This window comes from Euphorbia lathyris, chromosome 6, assembly GCF_963576675.1.
Source record: "Euphorbia lathyris chromosome 6, ddEupLath1.1, whole genome shotgun sequence".
In the NCBI taxonomy this organism is placed as follows: domain Eukaryota; kingdom Viridiplantae; phylum Streptophyta; class Magnoliopsida; order Malpighiales; family Euphorbiaceae; genus Euphorbia; species Euphorbia lathyris.
This window is the reverse complement of record NC_088915.1, coordinates 70,234,659-70,243,504: the sequence shown is the minus strand read 5'-3', so window position 1 is coordinate 70,243,504 and position 8,846 is coordinate 70,234,659. Positions and strand designations below refer to the sequence as shown.

The 8,846-nt window shown below is 36.7% G+C and overlaps 1 long non-coding RNA gene and 1 pseudogene across 1 annotated transcript; both read right to left on the bottom strand.

Annotated features, from left to right (window-relative positions):
* LOC136232249 (uncharacterized) lies at positions 1–2,099 on the bottom strand. Its single transcript, XR_010690435.1, has 3 exons — positions 1,766–2,099; positions 1,414–1,537; positions 1–380 (listed from the first exon to the last, which is right to left on the bottom strand). It is a non-coding gene; the product is annotated as an uncharacterized lncRNA (long non-coding RNA).
* A 2,437-nt stretch (positions 2,100–4,536) lies between these two features.
* On the bottom strand, positions 4,537–5,076 carry LOC136232573 (dehydration-responsive element-binding protein 2D-like; annotated as a pseudogene).
* Positions 5,077–8,846: the final 3,770 nt, after the last annotated feature.

Genomic DNA, 8,846 nt, shown 5'->3' with positions numbered 1-8,846 from the left:
TACAAGAAACTAAAATTTTCATTAATAAATTTCGAAAAATTACAAATAAAATCCCAATCCACTAAACCCATTACAGCAGGCCCATCAGATCCGAAATGCAAACAATTAAATAATACAATTAAAAATACGTTTACATATATATAAAAGGAAATAATTTCCTGGTGGCCAAGGCAGTGGCCACATTGCACTGCTTGGCCACCAAGTAGTGGCTTTGTTGGCTCTCTATTTAGAGAGCCACGCCATTGCTGCCCAGTTGGTTGGCTCTCTATTTAGAGAGCCAAAAAGCAGACAAAAGGGGGATTTTTTGGACACTTCTCCAATGTAGACCTTCCTATTTTTCTTCATCATCTTTACTTCTTAAATCGGTCAACTTCAAAACCCTGTCAAACGAAGGCGTTTTCAACATCAATAAGCAAGGCCAGTAATAACCAAGGAGAGAATTCAACCAGAATTATCAAATAGAAAACAATATCAGCAATAACCAGGCAGAGAATCCAACCGGATTCATCAAACAGAAAAAACAATAGAAAGAAGAAGGCTAGGAACACAAGCGGTCCTTGAGTAAAAAAAAGGGGTCACAGACAAAAGAAACAAGGGACGGACTGCGTTTGTTCTTTTGTCTTCAGGTAAAATTTCTTCTTTTATATACAAATCTAAATCTCTGTAACATTAGTCCATCACCTATCACTAAGGAAACACATGGTAGAGGAGCTTTGGGGAGTGCCTATGCTATAGGGACAAACCGACTTTTCTATCATTTGTATTGTCGTATGAGAATTTTTGGGGAGGTCATACTGCTATAGGGACAAACCAACTTTGCTCAGAAGGTCATTAAATCATCTGTATTGTCATTAAGAAACACATGGTAGAGGAGCTTTGGGGAGTGCCTATGCTATAGGGACAAACTAAGTTTTCTCTTATAGGAGGACTGTAAATGAATGGAAGGATATGCTATATTCTTTCAAATCACTTAAAGTCCTCCAACTGTGCATTCAAAACACCAACAATACATTTTACAGATTCATGTCTTATCTAATATGAAATGAAAACTTCTAGCTACTGATGTAATCCTGAACCAAATGTTAACTACCTATTTTACACATAGGACTCAAATCCCCTAACCATCTTCGGACTTAAGGAAAACATCAAAAAATACCCCTAATGAATCAGATATGAGCCACAGAAAATTAGCATATTAATTACTAATTTCCAGTGCAATAATATCATCCCACAAAAGCATACAGAAATGTGCAAGCAATCTGCCACAGTCAAATTTCCAAGCCTAAAGCTAGCCCAATGGTAAACATAAATTTCTATTTAAATATCATCTTGCTGTCAATTTGTTTTCACAGACAAACACGGGCTTAATATCCTAAATCGTATGCCTTAAATTAGATAGAAAAGGAACCATACCAAACGGACGGTAGCATCTGAGATCAGCGAGTCCTCTGGAGAATAGTACCCAACCCACTCAAAATAGCAACCCCTGTACAGCCCTTGGCTCTTTCTCTTCAATTCACGAACCTATCGGCTTCTTCTGGCATTAACGAAAAGAAAGCGAGAGAATAAGAAAACGGAATCACATGAGATAAAAAAAATAGAAATTAACCATGAAAAATCACTAAAACTGGATCTTGAAAGAAAACAAAAATTTAAACGATATAGATTGAATGGTGTTTTAGGAAAAGGAAAAAAGAGAAATTAGAAACGATAAGAGGAAATAAAGAGTAGAAAATGTGAAAATCTGACATGCAAGAACCCGTACCTTTGAAATCCAAGGATGATAAATTTGCTCCTAAGAACCACGGTCGGTCTCACCAAGAGCCATCTTTGGAAGTTTCGTTCGGTTTAAATGAAACGAGACACATTGATAGCCACTATTAAGGAGATAGGAAAAGTGCCCAGCAGAGAGAGAGAGATTAGATCGGAGAGAAGGGCGCCGTTAGAGAGGCACCACCGTTGAGGGTGGCCGCTTGTAGGATGGCTGTCGTCGGAATTAAAAGGCGACGCCGGAGAAGCTTTAAGTCTGCCATTTTTTTAGAGAGAAGAAGAGGCGGTAGATTTAGGAAGGATGAGTCTGGTTTTGCAAAAGGCATCTCTGTAATTTGGGGAAAGTGAGAAAGTTAGGGTTATAAATCTAAAACATGGGGGAAGGAGAGGCCTTAAGATTAAAAGGCTCTGGACATAAATTAGTGGGTTGATTTCGTTCAAGCCCAATTCCCCCTAAGTCCATTCTCCAGTTCATTATCCATCCCAAAAAAATAAAGTTTGATTATCATCTGGTGCCTATCAAGCATTTAATTATTTAAATTAGTTGTCCATAGATCGTGTTAATTAGGCATAATATGTGATGTTGGCATAGGTTTAGTTTTTGTGTTTTGTTTATGCTGTTTTCAAATTAAATTAGTAAAGGATCTAGTTAATTCCTCATATGCTTACGTACTAGAAAAGTATAGATTAGGTGTCTTAAAATTCACAAAAATTAACGACTTACTTTGTACCCCTATGTCATAGGGTACGAAATCGGTCAAAATAAATAAATAATTTAGAACGGTTCAATTCGTACGTCTATGTCATAGGGGTACGAAATTGACCAAAATAAAATTAAACGACTCAATTCATATGTCTATGTTATAGGGGTATGGAAGCGGTCAAAATAAAATTAATCGAAAGAAAACGGTTCAATTCATACGTCTATGTTATAGAGGTATGAAACCGGTCAAAATAAAATTAAAATTAATGAAACGGCTCCAATTTATACGCCTATGCTATAGGGGTATGAAATCAGTCGAAATAACATCAGTTTAAATGAGACGGCCTATGTTATAGGGGTATGAATTCGGTTAAATTAAATGGTTCAAACCTATACGCTTTTATTATAAAATATATATATATAAAAATAAAGAGAAATGAATCGAATAAATCAAATAAGTTTAATACAAAAATCACATCTTTTAGTACCAATTTTAGACGGGGTAGGGTGATTACTCAATGTTTTCTTCCCTACACGTAACCGACAAACGAACCTAAAATTTTCATTTCGCAGACCCCCTTATCCATTAAAATTTTACCCCAATTTCGGTGTCCGATCACACCTTAATTTTGATTGGTGGCGACTCTAAAAAATAGTTTAAAAATGACAAAACTATTAATTAAGTCGATTTTCAACGCCCGGCGTCCGCGCCCGGAATTTTTCCGGTTGCGACATCCATCATGAGGAGTTTGTTCTGTTGCATTTCAGTTCAAATAATACTTATGTTTGTGTGGTGTAGGGTAGTGTTTGGGCTAATCGAAGAACTTCTATGTTTGACAGTATTTTGGATCAGAAAAGTAGGATGGGTGGGCAGTGAAGTATTACGGGGGATTTTAATGCGGTTTTATATGCTCATGAGAAGCTAGGTAGAGTTCCTACTGCTACGCCTTGCAATGATTTTCGTAATTTTATTAATAATGGTTTGTTGATGGATTGTCCCTCTCAGAGTAGTTATTTTATCAAAACACAAGAACGTTAGGGTGTTTCTATAAACATATGAACTAACTAGTGTAATATGCACAAACATCTGGACTAAATAGTGCACATTTAACGAGCCAAACTAACATGATAACAATTTAAGTAGTCTATGCAATTTAAATATAACAAAAAGTGCAAAGTGCATATGCCAAAGTAAAGAATTACAAATCCCCATTGAGTTATAGCCAAACCAAACTAAGATTTTCAAGTAGCTATTAATGACAATAAGAATCCACATTGTTAGACAAATGTGTTTCGGGAACTTTCTAAACAAAAAAAGAAAAAAAAAACTGAAATGAATCTTTTGTTTCTCCTCAACTCTAATTACTCCATACTCTTCTTCTAATAGCCATTCCTCAAATTTAAAATGCCCAACCTCGTGCAATTATCCATATTCTTCATGTAAACATGAGGGTGTTGTAGTTGAGAAGCATCATCATGTCTTCATTCGCATCATCAACGGGAACAAGTACATATCACCAACATCGCCTATTGCTGGGATCACCAAACTTTATATTCTTTATAGCATAGTAATGAAAGGCATATCGGCCAACCCATTGACATGCACCTACCAAAAGCACAAATTACATGCATTAAGATCGAAGGTTTCTTATTCCACAGCAACAAGAGAACTTTATTTCACTCGAAAAACAAGTATCACTTAAACTTAAGGGCCAAATAAGCATCAATATTGAATATCAAGAGTTTGCAAGGCTTGATAAGCAAATTGTAGTCAAACAAAACAAAAGGCATTGATCATAAATGTTACTAATCCGAAACTAAACAAGACTGTAATGCTAATCTCAAACTAAACAGAACGCATTGTCATCAATGTTCAATCATTAACAAACAGATTATGATCCGATTGAAACAGAATCAACGGATTGAAAACCAAAAGAATAAATTAAAAGGAACACAATGAACCAATACAAAAGAATTCATAATTTTTTCCTTTAAATAGTGCACATTTAATAATATCAGCTTACTTGAAGTTTCATTTTGTCCTCAGTCTGAGAAGGGAGTTTTCAACGGGAGATTGCCGCCTCCGCACAAATCGAATCATCGTACAACGGGAGATTCACATTCAAATTCGCCCAAAACTCTTCCATTCCCAATTGATTATCATCCTTTCACCCAAAATTCTCTTCGTTTTCTGCCGGCGTAATTGGATCGGAGATATAACTCGAATTCGAATCAGCCTCCGTAATAATTGGGGATGGACCTGAATTAAGCAGGACGTGAATTTGATTTTCCGATTGGGTAACTTTGGTGTTATGAGAAGAAGCCAGAAACTGATTAAGATCCGAAAGATTGAATTTAGCTTCAGGACCATAGAGTTTCCTCGGAGCAGAATCATAAGCCATAGCAGCTTCAAGAGTACCTAACCATAGACGAGCACCACAATTAGGTTCTCTAATTACTGCAACCCATTTGCCGCAAGTTCTCTGACAAACACCCTTATAAGTGCAGAGTGCATTCTCAGGGCCGCCTTTGCCTCTCATACACCCTTTTCTGGAACTAGCTTGTGATTTTGTCTCCCCAAGAGTACCTATCCTTGATTTTGACACCAAATGGATATTTATAGAGAAGGGAGATATTTATAGAGAAGGGACTTATAACTCTCACCAACATACAACCAATGAGGACAACTGCCAAAAAAAATAAGGGAACTGAGCAACGTGTTCAAATTAGAGTGTAATTAAAACTAACATTTTAGCAATTTATCTTTAGAAAAATGGAAAATATATTATTACTCGCTAATGATAATAAGATATCAACAAATCTCCCACAGATATCTTTTCAGTCATGTTCTTCAGTCATGATACAGACCAGAACAATTTATCACCTACCAAAATCACATATTAACAGATCTTGTTTACAAGATGTATCAACATAACTCAAAGTCTATATGTGACCCCAGATATCATCAATTCTAATTTGAGAAGCCACATATTACTGATTAATGCAACAGAAAAGTCGAACTAAACAAGTATTTTTGGGCAGAGTAATTTACGAGAGGCTTCCAGTTGTTTTTGATATTTCGAGGCTGCTTCTTTAAGATATTCTTCTTTTTGGGCTGTCTCGTCTTTAATTTTGGCATGCACATTCCGGTTATAAAGTTCAACAATGAACATTAAACTAGGAGGTTTCAAAAGAAAAATACAGCAACAAGATATTCTTCTCTCTAATTGCTTTTGTTCAAGCAATAAAATGAACCTCATGTTTCTCTTCCATTTCTTCAACTTCCCAGCCATGCAGACTGCAAAAGCACAAAAGAAAAAAATGATTTCAAGGGTCAATAATAATGCAACTTACAAACACAAACAAATACAAAAACTGATCTGTTCATCAGTAGAACAATTTTATTTTCATTCGGATATTGAGTAAGGCATTTGCTCAAAGTTTAACATAAATCATATCATAATGAACATTAACTCTCTGTTACTTCCATTAACACCAAATTGAGGTGAGAGTTTGGAGGTTAAAGCAAATAAAAGTTTAAATTTCATTAAAATTCATTTACCTTTTATTAACTTCTTCCCAAACAAGGGCTAAAAGTATTGAAGAGAGAAAAAAAAATATTAGAGGAAAGGGAATTTAGAAAACAATGCTTGTGCTTTCTTGTATTCTAAAATTTTGGTTGTATGTAAATAGGAAATAGGAGAGGGAAGCACCAACTTACATGCAGTTTCAACTCGTCTGAGGTGTGAGAAAGAAATTTTCGCCGGCCACATTCTGCAATCGGTACTATAATATCCTTTTTTTCATCTGATTTAGTATGAGTTCTTGGAAGATTGGTTGAAGCACTCATATCTGGATATAAATTTTCTTAGGGTTTCTTGACCATCCTTTAACCTGCAAAGGAAAATTTAACTTCCTTAAAATCATCAGATGAATCAGATTATACATATAAAATTCCTTAGATCTATTCAGATTTCTCCCTAATCACAAATTAAACAATCAAAGCTAGATTCAGATTTCTTTTTCACATAAGAAAAGATCAAAGATTCTCATTACCACTCAGTGATAACGGAGGTAGTGGTGCAGAAATGGACAGGAGGTTTGGCTAGAAGCAGCTCAGTATGGATTGGCTCGCTAGCAAGATGAAGATGCCAAGAGGTCAAGCAACTCTATCAGTGGACAGTGCCGTTGGGGATGTTCTGATTTGAAATCTTTATGACTCTTCTGAGCTTGTTATTCCGGTACACACAGCCAAATTCTTTTCTTGCCGAGGACTAGCGCTTATACGATGAAGACCGACTTACAGGTGAAAGAAATGAAATTACACTAAGCTGAAGAAGAAGAGGCTGAAGAAGAAGGAAAGGAGACAGTGAGCGTTAACCCTAAAAGCCAAGTATAAGTTTGTTTATATATAAATATAAAAGACAACAATACCCTTAATCTTAAAAAACTAAAACACCCTTTAACATTTATGTAACCTCCTCCAACATGAGTAGAGACCGTGAGTACACCAAGTTTATTAATTATTGGCCTTTTTGTTAATTATTGGCATTTTGATTTGTAGTAGAAATATATAAGGTACAAAATTACAATCAACCTTAATGTGTTTCGTTTTCTCGTGAAAAGTTTCACGTCCAGGCATGCAAGTTGCGAGACGAGATCTCTTTGTTTCGAATCAACACCCATCATATTTTCTAGTGCATGTGTGGGCATGACTGGACGTTCTATTTTCTTGAATTGAAGGAGTATGATATTTAATTAAGAATATTTTAAATATATCATCAACTCAAATAATAGTTTCATGTTAATTTGTGTTGTTTTGATTAATTTTATTAATTCGAGACAACATCTCGAGCTGCTTTATTTTTGATTTGGAATTACGTATATAGCATACACGTAATAGTATTTGCCGAATTAAAATCCAAAAATAAAATATGAATTTTAATAAAGAGTATTTTAAATATATTATGAACACCTTCCAGCGCTCTGCATCATCTGTTCTGCTATCGGACATTCAGCCGTGCAGTGTCGTCATAATTTTATTAAAGCTACGGGTAAGGATAAAGCCCACAACAACCCCAATGGGATAGCAGACCGAACACTTCTCATAGAAGCCGCTCGGTCAACAACAACAAAAGGAAGCTTGCCCCTTGACTTCCAATTTACAAATAGCCCTGCACAAATCAGAACTTACTTCTTCCATGGATAACTTCCCTGAAACTAGCACACAAAGAGCTCCAAAATGGGGCGATTCTGAAGATGATTGCCCTCATCAGGCTAGAGATTTCACGATTCCACTACCGGATCTGTCCAGACCTCTTAATTCTTTCACATCTAATAGGGATGAATAGCTACTGGTTGCGTCAAGCCAACAGCTGAAGTGTTGTTACAGATAATCGATTCTGAGGAGGATTGGAATATGGTCAGGAAAAAAACAAAAAAGGCATCTTCCCCGCCCAAAATTTTAAGCCGCTCCAAGAGAAGGAGTCGTCCTCCGTCTAGATACCAATGATCGCACTTTTTTGAAACTGCAGGGGTATTGCAAAGATCACGAAGGAGATGTTGGAGATCTTGAGTTCGTTGTATGAGAAGCCTTCCGCGGCAAACAAAGTTCATCTGATGCGGTGACTGTTTAATCTGCAGATGACGGAGAATATAGCAGTGGCGACGCACTTGAATGATTTTAATATGAAAATCACTCAATTAAGTTCTGTAGATATTGATTTTGATGAAGAGGTATTAGCCCTAATTCTGTTATCTTCTTTACCAGAGAGTTGGAGCGGCACAGTTACTGCCCTAAGTGCTTCAGTAGGGAAAGAAAAACTTAGGTTTGATGATGTCAGAGACTTGATTATAAGCGAGGAGATTCGCAGGAAAGAGTCAGGTTCCACATCTGGATTAGCCTTGAATGCAGAGAATCGGGGCAGGTCAGATCGTAGGTCAAAGCAGAATCGTGGCAGGTCTAAGTCTAAAGGGAGAGGGAAACCTGTGAAGGACAAGAGCCACATCAAGTGCTCGAATTGTAATGAGAATGGTCATTACAAGAGTGAATGTAAGGCACCGCAGAAGGAGAAGTCAGTGAATTCAGCCAGCGAGGATTTTGGTGATGCGTTGATTCTGGGTAATTCAACTGCAGAAACACCAGCAGAAGCCCTGGTATTGAGTGTAAGAAGTCCTCTGGAGTCTTGGGTATTAGACTCAGGAGCTTCGTTTCATTCATGTAGTAGTGCAGATTTGATGGAAAACTATACCCCTGGGAAATTCGGAAAGGTTTATCTTGCTGATGATGAGCCTTTGGAGATTGTAGGGAAGGGAGATGTTTCGATCAAATCTCCGAATGGATCTGTGATAAAGCTGTCTAGAGTAAAGCATG